Genomic DNA, 9,725 nt, shown 5'->3' with positions numbered 1-9,725 from the left:
AAACTTGTTTTTGTAAAAAAAAAAAAATAACAATTTTTTGTTATTTTCTCAACTACTATACAAGGCTCATGTCCGTATTGTAGACGTACATGATTTGTGTAAGGATGACAATAATAAAACATAACGGAAAAGAAAAATGTACTTAAGGGTAAAACAAAAATTTGAAAAATGCATATCATAATTAAAGTTCACAGTTTTTTGTTTTTGTTTTCTGGGAATTAAAAGCAAGCAGTTTTTTCTGTTATTTTTTCTGGGTAATTAAAACCAAGTTCACAGTTTTTTTTCTCAGATTTAAAAGCAAGTAGGTACACAGTTTTTTGTTGTGTTTTCTGAATTAAAATCAATATCACAAAAGTGAAGAGATATTTTTCTTCCCAATTCCTTAAATAAAATGACTTTGTTTTTTATCATCCAATCAGTTCCAATTTTGAAAATAACACTAAAATTCAAAGCAAATTCTCACATTATTTGTGTGTATATTTTTGTTTGCTGTTTGAAGTCCTGCCGTTTTCAGTTTAAAATTATTAGTGTTTTAGTTTCTCCGTTATTCATTTTGATGTGTATCGGTTTTAGGTAGATCATATTCTAAAACATTTTATGTTTCATCAACAGATGTCTCTTTTGCTTGAAAATCTTTTGGTTGGCTTTTAGTTTCATCAAAAGATGTCGCTTTTTATTGTCTTTTACCAAATAATCAATGATATTATTAATACATCTTAAGCTGCTGCCACACGCAAAGCTCAGATCAAAAGTTAATGTACAGCGCATCATCTTTTCTACCGACACACGACGCTATCAAATATTTCTTCCTATGGTAGGAGAGGGGGTCAGTTGAATTCGAGAGCGGCCGAGGAACATAATTTCATCTGTCAAAGTGACAACTTTACTTACTGACAGCTTGAGCACGTTTTCGAAATGGATGATACTTGTCGCCTATTGCTGGATCTGTTGGACAGCTCATCCTCAGATGATGATGCCGCCAACTATATAATTATAAATGCTATTTATAAAATTTTTAGATTTTAAACAATCTGCGCGTAAATAGCGCATTTTCACATAACCTGACATAACCTCTCCGTCGAATCAGGAAATTCGCAGTTCGCACGCCGATCGACGAAAGCGACATATAATAAATTATTGTAAAATAAGCTCACGTCGATTTCCAAAAATGTCGAAGGCAAAGGCGGCAAGGACCAACACCAGGGCAGGGAACGAGAAGAGAGCACGAGAGCTGACAAGAGCAAACCAGATTACCCAGGAAAACAATCAACAAACGAACAAACTAGAAGCTTCTCTATGTAGGTATCAGGCCGTCCAACTTTATCAAAAAACCGAATGATATTACCATATAAACATACTGAGATTAAAAATATGATTAATTTTGAAAGGGCGAAAATTTGTTTACTTCAAATTCAAATATTGATTATATTTATATTTTAAATATATGTTAAGTATGTTTGCCAAATAAAGTTTTTTTTTATGTTTCTAAATTTACTAGCACACATGACGATATGAGCTAACATAATAAATAAGAAATGCATTATTAGGCTGCTTATGACGTCATGGCTGTCAAAGGGAACACGGAACTTAGTTGGTAGCTCCGTAATTAAAATGACCCCCTCTCCTTTTTACGGCGGAGAGGGGGACGCATAAGTTTTCAAATATCGCTTCGGGAGCGGATACGTAAAATAAATTCGGTTAGCGAAGTTCAGAACCACACTTATAGCGCGTTATCTTTTTACGTGTGTCGGGTCTGTATGGGATTGTATGGCGAGCGCTATTGTGCTTTATATTATCTGTTGATGTGAGCTTTGCGTGTGGCAGCACCATTACTCCAGTGAAATAGTTGCTATATCAACAATTCTAGCCGCTAGAGGCGCTATTGTAGCTTATTGAGTGTGATATTCCTTTCAATGGCAGCAAATTGAATTTCTTCAGTACCTACTTCAGTGGCGGTGTTTGACGCTTTTTAATTTGTATTTTATATTTCAATCAATATTGATATTTCAATATCAAAAATAATATATAAAAATGTCCCAAAAAGTAGGTTCTGTGTGTGCAGTTTACTAACGTAATAATTACAAACAACAATGGATGCCAAAAAAAACAGGTTGACAGGTTGGTTGGTGAAATATAAAACAGGTTGACAGTTTGGTTGGTGAAATATAAAACAGGTTGACAGGTTGGTTGGTGAAATATTAAACAGGTTGACAGGTTGGTTGGTGAAATATAAAACAGATTGACAGGTTGGTTGGTGAAATATAAAACAGGTTAACAGGTTGGTTGGTGAAATATTAAACAGGTTGACAGGTTGGTTGGTGAAATATAAAACAGGTTGACAGGTTGGTTGGTGAAATATAAAAATAGTTCGTTAAATCCTAGCGAATAAATTAAGTATTTTATTACATTTCTAAGCCATCGAAGACAGTGTAAAGCTGCTGCCACACGCAAAGCTCACATCAAAAGTTAATGTACAGCGCATCATCTTTTCTACCGACACACGACGCTATCAAATATTTCTTCCTATGGTAGGAGAGGGGGTCAGTTGAATTCGAGAGCGGCCGAGGAACATAATTGCTGTCAAAGGGAACACGGAACTTAGTTGGTAGCTCCGTAATTAAAATGACCCCCTCTCCTTTTTACGGCGGAGAGGGGGACGCATAACTTTTCAAATATCGCGTCGGGAGCGGTTACGTAAAATAAATTCGGTTAGCGAAGTTCAGAACCACACTTATAGCGCGTTATCTTTTTACGTGTGTCGGGTCTGTATGGGATTGTATGGCGAGCGCTATTGTGCTTTATATTATCTGTTGATGTGATCTTTGCGTGTGGCAGCAGCTTAAAGATTAAACGCGACGTTCGTTATAATATACGTGTCCATAGATGGCGTTAATTTAATTATTTCATTAAAATACGCTTTCTACAAGCTATGTTTAAAATATGAAGATGAATTATTTGTTTGCGCCCGTACGTACGTAATATGAATATGATAAGATAGTTTTATCTCTAGAAAAACCCCGTTCTTATATGAAAGGCACACAAATACAATATAGTATCGATTATTTAATCCAATATTGTATTTGGTATGCCTTTCTTGAAAGAATTGAGTTTTAATACGGATAAAACTATTAACGGGTGTACGTACGAGCGCAAACTAATAATGCATCTTAATATTTTAAAGCTTAATTTGCAAAAGGTATATTTTAATAAAATCGCATGTGCTTACATATAAAGAATTTATTCCGTACATGTAAAAACCATTAACATTTATGAAAGAAAACCTGACGCACAACTCACGCCGCTAGGAGGCGCTAGTGAAGCGTGTTGCCATCATAATGATGAACAGTAACTGTCGTAATTCGAGTCGGACGTGTCGGACTGTGCTCTACATCGCATATATATCTGATATGGCGACCAGATCATCCCAAGCTTGGGACACAATTACCACGGCCCTAAAGGACCTCACGGAACAAATAGGAGGACTTAAAAATCATATAAAGGAGCTCAACGTCAAAATTGGTGAGCAATCCAATATTATTGTCACTCAAAATTCTACCTTCGCCAATCTATCGGCGAAGATAGTAGCACTAGAGGCGGCATACCGTACGGAGGGGCGCGCAACCAGCGATCCGGGTGCCCCACCCGCCCCGCCCGCCCTACCTGCGGACAATATCCCGACACCATCGAAAATTCCGGAGGTTGTCGAAATATTTCACAACGGTGAAGATAAACCTGAAGAAACGGAAAAACCGAAGAAAAACAGAAAACCGAGAAAGAGGAAAGTGGTGCCTGCGGCGCAACATCAAGAAGAACCAAACCGTCCCTCTCTCGACCCGGAAGACCAAGGAGACTGGAAAACACAAGCCCGCAAACCTCGGACACGCACGCGACCAATAACGGGTACTAGGAAAGACACCTCTTTACGCGCCGTCGAACGTAAATTCTACATTCACGCTTGGCGTTTTAGCCCGAACACCGAAATCGCGCATATAAATACTTTTCTTAGGTCTATAGAAGCAAACATAGATTTTGACATTGTCAAATTGAATGCGAAAGGGAACTACAGTTCCTTTAAAATTGGCGTTCCTCAAGACAAAGAAGACACATTCTTAAACGCAGCAAATTGGCCGGCAGGAATTTCAATTTCAAAATATAAATTCCTAGGAAAAAGCGTGCCGACTTAATGGCGATATTAGAATTAAAATATCAAAATGTTCGTGGCCTAAACACGAAAATAGATGAATTTTCAAGAAACGTTATCTCACAAAATTCAGAAGTAATTGCTTTGACAGAAACATGGTTGCAAACCTCTGTTTTTGACAAGGAACTGTTTACCGATCAGTATACAGTACATCGGCGGGATCGAGACGGGCAGCGAGGGAGAGGGGTACTTCTTGCTGTCCGCAAACCACTTGCATCGATGCGCTTAAAGGAACTAGAAACAGACGGCGAGCATCTATGGGTAAAGGTAGTTAAATCTAACTTTACCGTAGTCATATGTGTTACGTATTTTTATTGCTCAGACGATACTGAAATTAGACGCAACTTCTATGAGCATCTAGATACTAAATCCAATTTATTATTGAATAAAAATATTATTATACTGGGTGATTTTAACCTACATAATAAACCCGAGGACGTGTTAAACGACTTTAAATATTTTTGTGGTTCAAATGGATTAACTCAGCACAGTGAAGTATTAAACCGTTATGACAATATCCTGGACCTCGTCCTAAGTAACTTGTCCCTGTGTGAAGTGACTAGAAGCGAAGAGCCGCTAGTCAAGGAAGACCATCATCATCCAACACTGGCCGTCGCGGCGCGTCTAACGCGAGCCGCACCATCACATAGCAACGGCCACAAACATCACCGCGCTCGCGCCCGCCCCGCCTCGTCTACACACAATATCAACTGCTACTCGCAATATAACTTTAAACGTGCTAATATAGAACTGTGTCAAAACATTCTGTCACATTTTGACTGGAAATTTCTTAAAAGTATACATTCTGTTGATGTTGCGGTAGAGTATTTTTATAATGTTTTAACAAGTGTTTTTGATTTATGTGTTCCAATTAAGAAGTCAATAAATGTGAGTGCAACCTACCCGGTATGGTTCACAAAATCAATTATTGACAAAATAAAAATCAAGGAAGCGCATCGCAGAAAATATAGAGTACACAAAAAGCAATCAGACTACTTATTGTTTTCTGCGATGCGATCCGAGCTCAAAAAAGATATTGTCATAACTAAACGACAATATTTAAACAGAATTCAGGACGGGATTAAAGACAATGTCAAATGCTTCTGGGATTTTATAAAATCACAGAAAGCTAACTCCAGGTCACATAACGGCCTGAATAGTGGAGACAAATTTATAACGGACTCAGAATCTATCTGTCAGAAATTTGCAGACTACTTTCAATCTGTGTATGATAGTGAAACCCCTAATCTTAGTACAGATTTTACGCGAACAGAGGTCCCATGGAACGTAGGTAACATTTCCCTAAGATTAACGAGCCCGACAGAGGTAGAAGCTTATATCCGTAAACTGAAGACTGACAAGGCTACAGGGCCGGATGGAATACCTTCCAGTACTATCATTAGCATAGCGCCAATGATAAGTGAAGCTCTTTGTCATATATTTAATACCAGTATTTTGACTTCTACTTTCCCCCAGATATGGAAACTGACCCGAGTCAGTCCCATTTTCAAGGCTGGTGACAAGACAGACGTCAAAAACTACAGACCGGTAGCCGTATTATCAGTGCTACCAAAACTATTTGAAAAAATGATTTGTGACAAATTAAGTCTCCAGATTATACCATTCATTGGAGAAAATCAACACGGTTTTCTTCCAAAGTAATCAACAGTCACAAATCTGCTTACTTTCTCGAGATTGGTAGCCACCGGTTTAGACTCAAGGCGCCAAACAGATGTAGTTTACACCGACTTTGCCAAAGCATTTGACCGTGTTAACCATGATATCTTACTGAGGAAAATGTTTAAACTAGGCTTCGACCTACCAACACTAAACTTTTTCTCATCATATTTAAAATCCAGAAAACAATTTGTTTCGGTAAATGGACATAATTCAAAAAAATTCTCAGCGAAATCTGGAATTCCTCAAGGGTCTAACCTCGGACCGCTGTTGTTTCTAATACTAATAAATGACATCCAAAACTATGTTAAGAATAGTAAATGTCTACTGTTTGCAGATGACCTTAAAATTCTAATGGAAATAAGCTCCCAACAAGACTGTCTTAAAATGCAAGCTGATCTGGATGCACTATCTGAATGGTCGTTGATAAACAAATTAGATTTCAATACAAAAAAATGTGTCACTATGTCTTACACTCGCTCTTTAAACACTATACTTTACGATTATAAGATAAAGGGCGAAACACTATCACGTGTAAATTCCGTAAAGGATCTCGGTGTCGTCTTTGATCCCAAACTGAAATTCTCTGGCCATATATCGCAGCTCACTCAGTCTTGCTACAAACTTCTTGGGTTCGTCATTAGGACATGCAAGCAGTTCAATAACCAAGATGCTATGTTAGCATTGTTCGATGGCATACTGAGAAGCAAGCTGGAGTATGCGAGCGATGTTTGGGCACCGTATCACCAGAAGTACATTGAAATGATAGAGCAAATCCAGAAGAAATTCCTCAGGTATGTCTATATGCGGACGCATGGAACCTATCCCAGATTCATGCACCATATCGACTTACTTGAGGAAACCAATTCTGTGAGTCTGGAAACTAGGCGGAAAGCAAGCCTAGCCACCATATCTTTCAAAATTTGGAACAATTTTATTGATAGCCCATTCCTCTTGGGATGCTATGATTTATATGTACCAGACCACTACAGCCGAAGTCGATACCATGACTTATTTAGAGTACCAAAAGGCAAAACCGACGTCCTGGCAAAGCATAGCATGACGAGGGGAGTGGTGCTGTTGAACGAACTAGCAAAGAATTTGGATGTAAATGACTGTTCTTTAAACGACCTAAAACAATTATTGAAGAGTCACTTACCCAAATGCTGATATGATGTAAAATTATACTGTTTGTAAAATTGTACTGTAACTGGAACGAATGTTCTGTTGTACAATTAAAAAAAAAAAAAAAAAAAAAAAAAAAAAAGTTCAACAGCTCGGCTGTGGAACGAACTGCCGGCCTCTGTGTTTCCTCCCTCCTACAACATGGGACTCTTCAAGACCCATGTTCACTCCTTCCTCTCCACAAAAAGACTCTCCACACAGCATCCCCAAAGATGACATAGGCCCTGAGGGAAATTATTTTCTTCAGGGCCTTCTGTGTGGAGTTAATGTAAAAAATAAAAAAAATACATATAAACTTGAAAATTATGAACATATGTGTACAGAATAACAGATACGCGAAATATTACAAAAATAAAAATATTTTACAGAAAATATTCCTGCGTGTAAAAACATTTATTTTTAACACTGATTTTTAATGCAATAATATACAACACAGCCAAATTAATTTGAGTTAAAGTGTATTTTAGTTGATAATTTTTAAACTTTAATAATTTTAGATAGTTTGTTAAAACATTTAATGGCTGAGTATGTGTAATGGTGTTGTGCCGTTGTTGTATTGACTTTAGGGATTATTTAATGGCTGAGTATGTGTAATGGTGTCGTGCCGTTGTTGTATTGACTTTAGGATTATTTAATGGCTGAGTATGTGTAATGGTGTTGTGCCGTTGTTGTATTGACTTTAGGGATTATTTAATGGCTGAGTATGTGTAATGGTGTTGTCCTGTTGTTGTATTGACTTTAGAGATTATTTAATGGCTGAGTATGTGTAATGGTGTTGTGCTATTGTTGTATTGACTTTAGGGATTATTTAATGGCTGAGTATTTGTAATGGTGTTGTGCTATTGTTGTATTGACTTTAGGGATTATTTAATGGCTGAGTATGTGTAATGGTGTTTTGCCGTTGTTGTATTGACTTTAGGGATTATTTAATGGATGAGTATGTGTAATGGTGTTGTGCCGTTGTTGTATTGACTTTAGGATTATTTAATGGCTGAGTATGTGTAATGGTGTTGTGCTATTGTTGTTTTGACTTTAGGGATTATTTAATGGCTGAGTATTTGTAATGGTGTTGTGCTATTGTTGTATAGACTTTAGGGATTATTTAATGGCTGAGTATGTGTAATGGTGTTTTGCCGTTGTTGTATTGACTTTAGGGATTATTTAATGGATGAGTATGTGTAATGGTGTTGTGCCGTTGTTGTATTGACTTTAGGATTATTTAATGGCTGAGGAGTATGTGTAATGGTGTTTTGCCGTTGTTGTATTGAATTTAGGGATTATTATTTGTCCGGGATTTTGAAATTTTTATAACCATATTTTCATGGTATTATTCACGTTTAACGTAATCAAGAACATTTTATTTGCTAAGATTTAACGAATTTATTTTCACTAACTTCAACGTTTTGAAAACAACTTGAGAATGTTTTTGTTGTTTGTTAGTAAACTGAATCACAGAACCAACTTTTTTATATAATTTAAAAAAAATGGTTAAGTAAATTAAAATATTATTATTTTTCAAAATTTGTCAAACAACAAATTATAAAGCGCTGGCAACCGCCACCAAATTCAAAATAAAACCGGTTTGCCGCCATTGAAAGGAATGTCAAAGACAACTTGCTACACTAGTTCCATCTAGCGGCTTGAGTTGTTGATAATGCCACTATTTCCCTGGACATATTATTAATACTATAGCGTATTTAGTTTTATTAAACTCAATGGAAATAATCTTCTATATAGGTATATATAAAATGAATGTTTCTTTGTTTGTGCCGTACAAACTCAAAAACTACTGACCGGTTTCGCAGGAAATTTCAATGTTTGTTCTTATTAGTGCCAGGAGTGTTTAGAGAGTGGTTTAAATGGTAGAAAAAGTAGGGAACGGTCGATGAAGACTTAACTCATTTTCTGTGCACTGGAATGAGATACCGAGTAGAATAAATTCGATATAATATAGTTTTTTAATAGTAAAATAAATAATATAATAAAATAAACCTGCTTGAATCTGTGCAAAGGAGAGCGATCCGTCTGATTGACAATCCGTTGTTAACAGACCGATTGCCTTCTCTAATGCATAGACGCAATGTAGGCATGCTGTGTCTGTTCTACAGGTATTTCAATGGTGCATGCTCCAAGGAGCTAGCAGCATTGATTCCTGATGCACCGGTGCACATGCGCGAAACTCGACGGACACGAGCTGAACACCCGTTCACGGTTGACGTTGGCTTCATGAGAACGGGCCGTTTTTACGACTCGTTTTGTGTAAGTCGGCTCGTATGTGGAAAGAGCTACCGGCATCTGTTTTTCCTCCCTCCTATAATCCGAGCCTCTTCAAGGCCCGCATTAACAAATCCCTTCCTATAGCCCCTACCTTATTCCGCCTCACAACGCCGCCCAACCGGGTGGTGACATAGTTCCCCTGTCTGTACACTGCACAGGCAGGGACGCTCTTGTGATGTGTCACATAAACAAAACAAAAAAAAAAAACAATATGACATACAGTTATGAATGGTTGCAAAAGTCTTATAATAAATTCTAACAAAACTAAATGAATGTATATACTGTCTCTATATGTCAAATATTATTAAACAACAATACTATTAAACCTAGTTTTTGTTTCATCACTTTTAATGACTCTGTATCACTTTTTAAAGGTGTGTTGAAT

This window comes from Hesperophylax consimilis, unplaced genomic scaffold (genome assembly GCF_061612785.1).
Source record: "Hesperophylax consimilis isolate HC1 unplaced genomic scaffold, BYU_Hcon_1.0 scaffold_39, whole genome shotgun sequence".
In the NCBI taxonomy this organism is placed as follows: domain Eukaryota; kingdom Metazoa; phylum Arthropoda; class Insecta; order Trichoptera; family Limnephilidae; genus Hesperophylax; species Hesperophylax consimilis.
Note: the sequence above shows the minus strand (reverse complement) of the source record.